This window comes from Entelurus aequoreus, linkage group LG26 (assembly GCF_033978785.1).
Source record: "Entelurus aequoreus isolate RoL-2023_Sb linkage group LG26, RoL_Eaeq_v1.1, whole genome shotgun sequence".
NCBI lineage: Eukaryota > Metazoa > Chordata > Actinopteri > Syngnathiformes > Syngnathidae > Entelurus > Entelurus aequoreus.
The window spans coordinates 4,529,050-4,541,751 of NC_084756.1; the positions used below are offsets into that span (position 1 = coordinate 4,529,050).

The 12,702-nt window shown below is 39.3% G+C and overlaps 1 protein-coding gene across 1 annotated transcript in view; it reads left to right on the forward strand.

Moving 5' to 3' along the window:
• Positions 1-728: 728 nt before the first annotated feature.
• LOC133643419 (synaptotagmin-2) overlaps positions 729-12,702 on the forward strand; it is a 76,851-nt gene continuing 64,877 nt past the window's right edge. Inside the window, exon 1 of the mRNA XM_062037982.1 lies at positions 729-794. The gene's annotated coding sequence lies outside the window, so the exon portion shown is untranslated. The remainder of the gene's footprint in view (positions 795-12,702) is intronic.

Genomic DNA, 12,702 nt, shown 5'->3' on the forward strand with positions numbered 1-12,702 from the left:
TTGTTTCTAGGGAGTTGGGTAGTTTTTGTGACTCAACCAGTAACCCAGCCAGCTCCGGGACGTCACCCATCCCCAAAATTCAAGTGACAACCCAGATGCTGGGTTGAGCCTGTTAGAGTCATATTTATGGGTTATTTCTAGGGAGTTGGGTAGTTTTTTTGACCCAAACAGTAACCCAGCCAGCTCCAGGACGTCACCCATCCCCAAAATTCACATTTCACATAAAATGAGGTGGTGGGCCAGAACTGCCTCCCGGGTCTTGAGCTTGGCACCTGTGATCTATTATTTCACCTGAATGCACAATTGCTGTCCTGACCGACACCCTGAGGTGATGTCAGATCCATATTGAAGCAGTCAGAGTCGTGACTATCTTGACAATGCGGTGCTATAAGAGTGTTATAATGTGTTTTACACCCCCCCCCAACCCCCCAACCCCCCCACCCCCAGTTCCAGTCCTGTTCCTGCATGCATGGCCAGCAGCACCTCCACATTCTCTCATCGATTCCTGCTCTTGCCTCTCCACCTGCCTCTAAATTCTCTTAGCTCAGCATCTGCATGGACGTGATGGAGGAGGAGGAGGAGGAGGAGGAGGAGGAATGCACCACAGAGATGCTAGCCCCTCCCCCTCGGAGGAGCCAATGAGAGTAGAGTGCGGGGAAATACAGCAGTGTGATGGAAGAATGTTAGCCCTTTGCTCAGCGGCCCACCTTTAAAGTGTTTGTCTTTCCTTGCAGGCCACACCTCTGGACATGACTTTATAACACCACTCCTCCTCTCCTCCGCTCTGACTGCAGGTAAGAAGTTTCTCTTCACTCGCAACACGGCCAAGTCATTATCACCTGCAGAGGAGACCCGGTCTCTATAGAAGAGAGCTGTCAACTTTTTGCTGCATGGGGCATCTAAGTGCTGCTGCAGTGTAACGTTAGGCAAGAAAAAACGGACGTGTGTGAAGCCTGCAAGATTGTTTCTGCACCTTTGAGTCAGTAGAGGAGCTTCACTGCTCCGAGTGCAGGAAGTATGCTGAGCCAGCGTCAGTGCAAGGCCTCACGAGTCATTCGTGTCAAACCTTAATTAGCAATTTAATTAGCATACTTCGTCAAAGTATGATTATCTTTTTCGTGTGTGTGTGTGTGTGTGTGGCTAGGAAAAAATGGTGTGTACAAGCTGAACAGAAATAAAATACAATACAATCAATATAACATGAAAAAATAAAAAAAAACCTTGTGGTGACCGCATGCACGCGTGTGTGTGTGTGTGTGTGCGCGTGTGTGTGTGTGTGTGGCTAGGAAAAAAATGGTGTACACAAGCTGAACAGAAATAAAATACAATAAAATCAATTTAACGTGTAAAAAAAACACAACTTTGAGGGTACCGCATGCACATGTGTGTGTGTGTGTGTGTGTGACCAGTATTTGTGGCTAGGACAAGTAAAAACTGTGTGTACAAGTTGAACAGAAATAAAATAAATACAATAAAATGTGCATTAATTTAAAAATCCTTCTGGGGACCGCACAATCATGGTCCCAATAACATTGCATCTAATAGACAATGTCTCATTAGCACCCCTGCTGGTGACATCTATCAAAATGAGGGTGGTCCCAAAAAGGAGGGATTTTACACATTGACTGTGTGCTCCCCCTCTGGTCAACATATGAAATAACAAGTGTGTGTAAGAAATTGAAATGCGCCCCCTCTGGTCAACATATGAAATAACAAGTGTGTGTAAGAAATTGAAATGCGCCCCCTCTGGTCAACATATGAAATGACAAGTGTGTGTAAAAATGTGAGGTGTTCCCCCTCTGGTCAAACTATGAAATAAGTGTGTGTAAAAAAATTGAAATGCGCCCCCTTTGGCCAAAATTAATCCAAAATATATATACATTTATTTATTATTTATTATTATTATATATATATATATATATATATATATATATATATATATATATATATATATATATATATATATATATATATATATATATATATATATATATATATATATATATATATACTGTAATAACTTCAAGTAAATGAAGATTAAAAACCATTTAAAAAAAAAAAATAGAAAAAAAAAGACTAAAAGCTGTCTTTTTCTCACAATGTGTTGACTTTTTTCTTATAAAATTGGGAAAAATTTCTCATATTCTTTCTGTTTATGTAATATTGCAATATTTTCTCGTAAAACGATTATGTAAAAGTTTTACTTTTTAATGTAAAATCGCCTTATAAAATTCTGACTTATCAAAATATTGGCTTTTTTTGTTGACATTTTTTGAGTAAAATTATGACTTTTGTCATCATTTTGCCAAGTAAAATTCAGATTATTATTGTAATATTGCCAAAATTGTAAAGTTTTCTTATAAATTTGTGACTTTTGTCAAGTAAAATTACAACTCTTTTCATAAAATTGCTAAAAATTCAAGCTTTTTCTTGTAAAATTGCGACTGTTATTGAGTAAAATTCCAACTTTTATCATAATATTGCACAAATGTTCAGTTTTTCTTGTAAAATTTCAACTTGCGTTGAGTAAAATAACGACTTGTATTATAATACTGCCAAAATTCGAAGTTTTTCTTGTGAAATTCCAACTCATTTTTCACAACTAGCTTTTTTATTTGTGCATATTATGTATATATTATTAATGTTGTAAATACACATCTTTATATATCTAGAAAGGCTGGTCCTAAAGAGGTAGGCATTTTTCTCATGAAGGTAGCAAATACAAGTGTGTGTGTGTGTGTGTGTGTGTGTGTGTGTGTGTGTGTGTGTGTGTGTGTGTGTGTGTGTGTGTGTGTGTGTGTGTGTGTGTTTGTATTTCTCCCTCCTTGAGACACGGAGAAGGAAAAGTATCTTCCATATGAGGAGGTGTGAACAAGTGATGACATAAATCATGGTCCCAATAACATTGCATCTAATAGACAATGTCTCATGTGCACCCCTGCTGGTGACATCTATCAAAATGAGGGTGGTCCCAAAAAGGAGGGATTTTTCAAATTGACTGTGTGTCGCTTTTAAAAGTGCTCCCCCTCTGGTCAACATATGAAATAACAAGGGTGTGTAAGAAATTGAAATGTGCCCGCTTTAGCCAAAATTAATAAAAAAAATTAAAAAAAATATGTATATAGAGACATACTGTAAAACTTGAAATAAATAATGAAGTTTTAAAACCAATTACAAACAAAAAATTCCAAATAAATAAATAAATAACTAAAAGCAGTCTTTTTCTCACAATGTGTCGACTTTTTTTTTTTTTTAGAATGTGGAAATAGTGTCAAAGCGCTTTGAGTTCCTTAAAAAGATAGAAAAGCGCTATACAAGTGTAACCCATCTACCATTTACCTTTTTTTTTCTTATAAAATTGGGAACAATTTCTAATATTTTTTCTGTTTATGTAATATTGCAATATTTTCTGGTAAAATTATTATTTATGTAAAATAATTACTTTCTAATGCAAAATGGTGACATTTGTCATATACAATTCTGACTTTTATCACAATATTGCCAGTTATTTTTGTTGTTCTTGTAAAATAGTGACATTTTTTTAGTGAAATTATGACTTTTGTCATAATTTTGCCAAGTGAAATTCAGATTATTATCATAACATTGCCAACATTTTAAGCTTTTCTTGTACATGTTTATATTCTGTAAATGTTTATTTTCTGGTGATGTATTGTGTGGTTATTAGCTGGTGTATGAGTGCTGTCCGGTGATGTATTGTGTGGTTATTAGCAGGCGCATGAGTGCTGTCCGGTGATGTATTGTGTGGTTATTAGCAGGCGCATGAGTGCTGTCCGGCGATGTATTGTGTGGTTATTAGCTGGTGCATGAGTGCTGTCCGATGATGTATTGTGTGGTTATTAGCAGGCGCGTGAGTGCTGTCCGGCGATGTATTGTGTGGTTATTAGCTGGTGCATGAGTGCTGTCCGATTATGTATTGTGTGGTTATTAGCAGGCGCGTGAGTGCTGTCCGGCGATGTATTGTGTGGTTATTAGCTGGTGCATGAGTGCTGTCCGATGATGTATTGTGTGGTTATTAGCAGGCGCATGAGTGCTGTCCGTTGTTGTATTAAGTGGTTATTACATTACATTCAGAAGTGCATGGAGGATGTCAGAGTGATCAAGAACATCCCCACACGGGCCAACGAGAAACCCTGGATGAACAGTGAAGTACGTGCAATGCTGAAGGCTCGGAACAAGGCTTTTAAGTCTGGTGACATGGTGGCATTCAAATCAGCCAGAGCTAACCTGAACCGTGCCATTAAGGTTGCAAAGCGTGCTCACAGTCAGAAAGTGCAGGACTTCTTCGAGAACCCCACAAACACTAGACGAATGTGGCAGGGCATACAGGTCATCACGGACTATAAAGCTGCCCCCCGTCCCTGTGACAACAGTAGCAGCTTCCTAGATGACCTTAACAACTACTTTGCAAGGTTTGAGGCACTTAACACCACTCCAGCGAGAAAATCCATCCCTCGCCCTGATGAGCAGCCGCTCAACCTGGATATAGCGGATGTCCGGAAAACCCTGAGGAGAGTGAACCCCCTGAAAGCACCGGGACCTGATGACATTGCGGGCAAGGTGCTTAAGGGATGTGTAGACCAGCTGGCTGGGGTTCTCACAGACATCTTCAACATCTCGCTGACCCAGGCTGTGGTACCATCATGCTTTAAGACGGCCACAATCATTCCAGTGCCTAAAAAACCCACAATCTCCTCTCTCAATGATTACCGCCCCGTTGCACTCACCCCCATCATAATGAAGTGCTTGGAGAGGCTGGTAAAGGAATATATTGTCTACAGACTTCCCCCCCACATTCGACCCATACCAGTTTGCTTATCGCCCTAACCGCTCCACAGAGGACGCCATCTCCTCTGCACTCTACCTGAGTTGATCAAATCTGGAAGGAAAGGACACACACGTGCGGATGTTGTTTCTGGACTTCAGCTCAGCATTCAACACCATCATCCCGCAGCACTTGGTGAGCAAACTGGATTCAGTACCCCCCTATGCAACTGGCTGCTTGACTTCCTCACAGACAGACCCCAATCTGTGAGAGTGGGCAACAACACCTCCAGTGCCATCTCCCTGAGCACCGGCTCCCCCCAGGGCTGTGTCCTGAGTCCGCTGCTGTTCACGTGGATAACCCATGACTGCTGCGCCAGGTCCACTACTAACCACATTGTGAAGTATGCGGACGACACAACATTAGTGGGCCTCATCCGTGACAACAACCACATGGCCTACAGCAGCGTTTCTCAAAGTGTGGGGCGCGCCCCACTGGTGGGGAATAGAGACATGACAGGTGGGGCGCGAGGAACGGGAGGAAATTTCACTTTTATTTTTTGTATTTTTTTATTATTATATTCTTTAAATTTTTTTTTACTATGCTTTCATTTTCTATACACACTGTAAATCACTTTGTGATTCTGTCTGTGAAATCCGCTATATAGATAAATGTAAATTACTTATTTTTCCTGTAGGCTTTACATTTCTAGGTAGGAGCGAAAGTTTACTGACATAGCAACAGTAACTAATGGGGGCGGGGCTAAGCGGAAGCTTTGTGAATGGCGAGTCACTGTGCGAGGATTTGCTGTTTTGCAAATACATACAAAATAGAGCCACTGCTGATGAGCTGTTCAAGATAATGGACAGTTTCCTCAAAGAACACGACCTTAAATGGGAAAACTGTGTGGGCTTTTGCTCTGATGGCGCGCATGGCAAAGTCAAGAAACGGGCTGCAGGCTCTAATAAAGAGGGTTGCGCCAAATGCGCATTGGACACACTGTGTGTCATTCACCGGGAAACACTCGCGTCAAGGCAGCTCAGCCCCGAATTCAATGAGGTTTTAACAGTGGCAGTGTCAAGCCTGCAACCCCGATTTGAAAAGCTGTGCAGTGCAAAACAGGCTCATTGCAGCCACTAATGCTGGAGTACTGTAAAACTCATGTTCACTTGCCCTGTCCTCCTTTTTTTGGCAAAGATTGCAAAGTGGCACTTTTATTTTCATTTATTATTGAACTTGATGCAAGTTATTTGATTTATTATTGAACTTAATGCAAGTTATAACACTTATTTGATTTATTATTGAACTTGATGCAAGTTATAACACTTTTTTTGATTTATTATTGAACTTGATGCAAGTTATAACACTTTTGTTTTATTTATTATTGAACTTGATGCAAGTTATAACACTTGTTTTATTTAATATTGAACTTGATGCAAGTTATTTGATTTATTATTGAACTTGATGCAAGTTATAACACTTTTATTTGATTTATTATTGAACTTGATGCAAGTTATAACACCTTTTTTGATTTATTATTGAACATGATGCAAGTTATAACACTTTTGTTTTATTTATTATTGAATTTATGCAAGTTATTTTATTTCATATTGAACTTGATGCAAGTTATACCACAGCTGCACAGTTATTTTATTTCATATTGAACTTGATGCAAGTTATACCACAGCTGCACAGTTATTTTATTTATTATTGAACTTGATTTTATTTTATGTTATTGAGTTTGAATGTATACAACTTGATGTTACTTGATGTTCAATAAATTTGAAAATGTTAAGCTTGGCATTAGCGTTCTGTTGGGGCGATGGGGGCAGGTGGGGCTTGAAAACTCCCCCTTGTCCAAAGTGGGGGATGACAAAAAAAGTTTGAGAACCACTGGCCTACAGGGAAGAGGTGAAACATCTGGTTGAATGGTGCAGAACCAACAACCTGGTCCTGAATGTCGACAAGACCAAGGAGATCATCGTTGACTTCAGGAAGCACCAGTCCAGCCTTGCTCCACTCTTCATCAACGGCACAGCAGTAGAGATAGTAAGCAGCACCAAGTTCCTGGGGGTGCAGATAACTGACAATATAACCTGGTCCCTACACACCGGAGCTCTTGTAAAAAGAGCTCAGCAGCGCATGTACTTTTTGCGTGGAATGAAAAGAGCACCGCTCCCTCCCCCCATTCTCACCACATTCTACAGAGGCACTATAGAGAGCCTGCTGACCAACAGCATTTCTGTCTGGACTGGAGCCTGCAGTGCCTCAGACTGGAAGTCTCTCCATAGAATGGTGAGGACGGCGGAAAAGATCATCAGGACTCCTCTTCCTCCTATCCAGGATATGGCAAAAAGCCGCTGCCTGACCAGGGCTCAGAAAATCTGCAAAGACTCCTCCCACCCCCACTGCTGGACTCTAGAAAGAGGTTCCGCAGCCTCTGAAGCTGAACCTCCAGGTTCTGTAACAGCTTCTTCCCTCAGGCCATAAGACTCTTGAACGCATCATAATTAAAATCCCCTCAACTCCCCCCAAAATGGATTAACTGGCTGGAATAAAAAAGACAATACAACATACATCCATAAATGTGGATGCAAGTGAAAAAGTGCAATATATTTATCTGTACAGTAATCTACTTATTTATTTATACCTGCACCTTATTGCTTTTTTATCCTGCACTACCATGAGCTTATGTAACGAAATTTCGTTCTCAGTACATACTGTAAGTTCAAATTTGAATGACAATGAAAAGGAAGTCTAAGTCTAAGTCTTATTAGCAAGCGCATGAGTGCTGTCCGGTGATGTATTGTGTGGTTATTAGCAGGCGCATGAGTGCTGTCCGTTGTTGTAATGTGTGGTTATTAGCAGGTGCATGAGTGCTGTCCGTTGATGTATTTTGTGGTTATTATCCGGCGCATGAGTGCTGTCCGTTGATGTATTGTGTGAGTATTTTCAGAGGAACTAAGACTAGTACTTTCGTGTTGCTATCAGAGGAATAAGACTAGTACTTTCATGTTGCTATCACAGGAACTAAGACTAGTACTTTCATGTTGCTATCAGAGGAACTAAGAGTAGTACTTTCATGTTGCTATCACAGGAACTAAGACTAGTACTTTCATGTTGCTATCAGAGGAACTAAGACTAGTACTTTCATGTTGCTATCAGAGGAACTAAGACTAGTACTTTCATGTTGCTATCAGAGGAACTAAGACGAGTACTTTCATGTTGCTATCAGAGAACTAAGACTAGTACTTTCATGTTGCTATCAGAGAACTAAGACTAGTACTTTCATGTTGCTATCAGAGGAACTAAGACTAGTACTTTCATGTTGCTATCCGAGGAATAAGACTAGTACTTTCATGTTGCTATCACAGGAACTAAGACTAGTACTTTCATGTTGCTATCACAGGAACTAAGACTAGTACTTTCATGTTGCTATCAGAGGAACTAAGACTAGTACTTTCATGTTGCTATCAGAGGAACTAAGACTAGTACTTTCATGTTACTATCAGAGGAACTAAGACTAGTACTTTCATGTTGCTATCCGAGGAATAAGACTAGTACTTTCATGTTGCTATCAGAGGAACTAAGACTAGTACTTTCATGTTGCTATCAGAGGAACTAAGACTAGTACTTTCATGTTGCTATCAGAGGAACTAGACGAGTAATTTCATGTTGCTATCAGAGAAACTAAGACAAGTATGTTCATGTTGCTATCAGAGGAACTAAGACGAGTACTTTCATGTTGCTATCAGAGAAACTAAGACGAGTATGTTCATGTTGCTATCAGAGGAACTAAGACGAGTACTTTCATGTTGCTATCAGAGGAACTAAGACTAGTACTTTCATGTTGCTGTCAGAGAAACTAAGACTAGTACTTTCATGTTGCTATCAGGGGAACTAAGACTAGTACTTTCATGTTGCTATCAGAGGAACTAAGACTAGTACTTTCATGTTGCTATCAGAGGAACTAAGACTAGTACTTTCATGTTGCTATCCGAGGAATAAGACTAGTACTTTCATGTTGCTATCAGAGGAATAAGACTAGTACTTTCATGTTGCTATCCGAGGAATAAGACTAGTACTTTCATGTTGCTATCACAGGAACTAAGACTAGTCCTTTCATGTTGCTTTTACAGGAACTAAGACTAGTACTTTCATGTTGCTATCAGAGGAACTAAGACTAGTACTTTCATGTTGCTATCAGAGGAACTAAGACTAGTACTTTCATGTTACTATCAGAGGAACTAAGACTAGTACTTTCATGTTGCTATCGGAGGAATAAGACTAGTACTTTCATGTTGCTATCCGAGGAATAAGACTAGTACTTTCATGTTGCTTCCTGAGGAATAAGACTAGTACTTTTATGTTGCTATCTGAGGAACTAAGACTAGTACTTTCATGTTGCTATCAGAGGAACTAAGACTAGTTCTTTCATGTTGCTATCAGAGGAAATAAGACTAGTACTTTCATGTTGCTATCAGAGGCACTAAGACTAGTACTTTCATGTTGCTATCCGAGGAATAAGACCAGTACTTTCATGTTGCTATCCGAGGAATAAGACTAGTACTTTCATGTTGCTTGACTTGGCCTCACTAGTATTGCTATCAGAGGAACTAAGACTAGTACTTTCATGTTGCTATCAGAGGAACTAAGACTAGTACTTTCATGTTGCTATCAGAGGAACTAAGACTAGTACTTTCATGTTGCTGTCAGAGAAACTAAGACTAGTACTTTCATGTTGCTATCAGGGGAACTAAGACTAGTACTTTCATGTTGCTATCAGGGGAACTAAGACTAGTACTTTCATGTTGCTATCAGAGGAACTAAGACGAGTACGTTCATGTTGCTATCAGAGGAACTAAGACTAGTACTTTCATGTTGCTATCACAGGAACTAAGACTAGTACTTTCATGTTGTTATCACAGGAACTAAGACTAGTACTTTCATGTTGCTATCAGAGGAACTAAGACTAGTACTTTCATGTTGCTATCAGAGGAACTAAGACAAGTATGTTCATGTTGCTATCAGAGGAACTAAGACGAGTACTTTCATGTTGCTATCAGAGAACTAAGACTAGTACTTTCATGTTGCTATCAGAGAACTAAGACTAGTACTTTCATGTTGCTATCAGAGGAACTAAGACTAGTACTTTCATGTTGCTATCCGAGGAATAAGACTAGTACTTTCATGTTGCTATCCGAGGAATAAGACTAGTACTTTCATGTTGCTATCACAGGAACTAAGACTAGTACTTTCATGTTGCTATCACAGGAACTAAGACTAGTACTTTCATGTTGCTATCAGAGGAACTACGACTAGTACTTTCATGTTACTATCAGAGGAACTAAGACTAGTACTTTCATGTTGCTATCCGAGGAATAAGACTAGTACTTTCATGTTGCTATCAGAGGAACTAAGACTAGTACTTTCATGTTGCTATCAGAGGAACTAAACGAGTAATTTCATGTTGCTATCAGAGAAACTAAGACAAGTATGTTCATGTTTCTATCAGAGGAACTAAGACGAGTACTTTCATGTTGCTATCAGAGAAACTAAGACGAGTATGTTCATGTTGCTATCAGAGGAACTAAGACGAGTACTTTCATGTTGCTATCAGAGAACTAAGACTAGTACTTTCATGTTGCTATCAGAGGAACTAAGACTAGTACTTTCATGTTGCTATCAGAGGAACTAAGACTAGTACTTTCATGTTGCTATCCGAGGAATAAGACTAGTACTTTCATGTTGCTATCAGAGGAATAAGACTAGTACTTTCATGTTGCTATCCGAGGAATAAGACTAGTACTTTCATGTTGCTATCACAGGAACTAAGACTAGTCCTTTCATGTTGCTTTTACAGGAACTAAGACTAGTACTTTCATGTTACTATCAGAGGAACTAAGACTAGTACTTTCATGTTGCTATCAGAGGAACTAAGACTAGTACTTTCATGTTGCTATCAGAGGAACTAGACGAGTAATTTCATGTTGCTATCAGAGAAACTAAGACAAGTATGTTCATGTTGCTATCAGAGGAACTAAGACGAGTACTTTCATGTTGCTATCAGAGAAACTAAGACGAGTATGTTCATGTTGCTATCAGAGGAACTAAGACAAGTACTTTCATGTTGCTATCAGAGAACTAAGACTAGTACTTTCATGTTGCTATCAGAGGAACTAAGACTAGTACTTTCATGTTGCTATCAGAGGAACTAAGACTAGTACTTTCATGTTGCTATCCGAGGAATAAGACTAGTACTTTCATGTTGCTATCAGAGGAATAAGACTAGTACTTTCATGTTGCTATCCGAGGAATAAGACTAGTACTTTCATGTTGCTATCACAGGAACTAAGACTAGTCCTTTCATGTTGCTTTTACAGGAACTAAGACTAGTACTTTCATGTTGCTATCAGAGGAACTAAGACTAGTACTTTCATGTTGCTATCAGAGGAACTAAGACTAGTACTTTCATGTTACTATCAGAGGAACTAAGACTAGTACTTTCATGTTGCTATCGGAGGAATAAGACTAGTACTTTCATGTTGCTAGCCGAGGAATAAGACTAGTACTTTCATGTTGCTATCCGAGGAATAAGACTAGTACTTTCATGTTGCTTCCTGAGGAATAAGACTAGTTCTTTTATGTTGCTATCTGAGGAACTAAGACTAGTACTTTCATGTTGCTATCAGAGGCACTAAGACTAGTTCTTTCATGTTGCTATCAGAGGAACTAAGACTATTACTTTCATGTTACTATCAGAGGAAATAAGACTAGTACTTTCATGTTGCTATCCGAGGAATAAGACCAGTACTTTCATGTTGCTATCCGAGGAATAAGAATAGTACTTTCATGTTGCTTGACTTGGCCTCACTAGTATTGCTATCAGAGGAACTAAGACTAGTACTTTCATGTTGCTATCAGAGGAACTAAGACTAGTACTTTCATGTTGCTATCAGAGGAACTAAGACTAGTACTTTCATGTTGCTGTCAGAGAAACTAAGACTAGTACTTTCATGTTGCTATCAGGGGAACTAAGACTAGTACTTTCATGTTGCTATCCGAGGAATAAGACTAGTACTTTCATGTTGCTATCGGAGGAATAAGACTAGTACTTTCATGTTGCTATCCGAGGATTAAGACTAGTTCTTTCATGTTGCTATCCGAGGAATAAGACTAGTACTTTCATGTTGCTAGCCGAGGAATAAGACTAGTACTTTCATGTTGCTTCCTGAGGAATAAGACTAGTACTTTCATGTTGCTATCAGAGGAACTAAGACTAGTTCTTTCATGTTGCTATCAGAGGAACTAAGACTAGTACTTTCATGTTGCTATCAGAGGAAATAAGACTAGTACTTTCATGTTGCTATCAGAGGCACTAAGACTAGTACTTTCATATTGCTATCCGAGGAATAAGACTAGTACTTTCATGTTGCTAGCCGAGGAATAAGACTAGTACTTTCATATTGCTTCCTGAGGAATAAGACTAGTACTTTCATGTTGCTATCCGAGGAATAAGACTAGTACTTTCATGTTGCTATCCGAGGAATAAGACTAGTACTTTCATGTGGCTATCCGAGGAATAAGACTTGTACTTTCATGTTGCTATCCGAGGAATAAGACTAGTACTTTCATGTTGCTAGCCGAGGAATAAGACTAGTACTTTCATGTTGCTATCCGAGGAATAAGACTAGTACTTTCATGTTGCTTCCTGAGGAATAAGACTAGTACTTTCATGTTGCTATCCGAGGAAGTAGACTAGTACTTTCATGTTGCTATCAGAGGAACTAAGACTAGTACTTTCATGTTGCTATCAGAGGAAATAAGACTAGTACTTTCATGTTGCTATCAGAGGAAATAAGACTAGTACTTTCATGTTGCTATCAGAGGCACTAAGACTAGTACTTTCATGTTGCTAT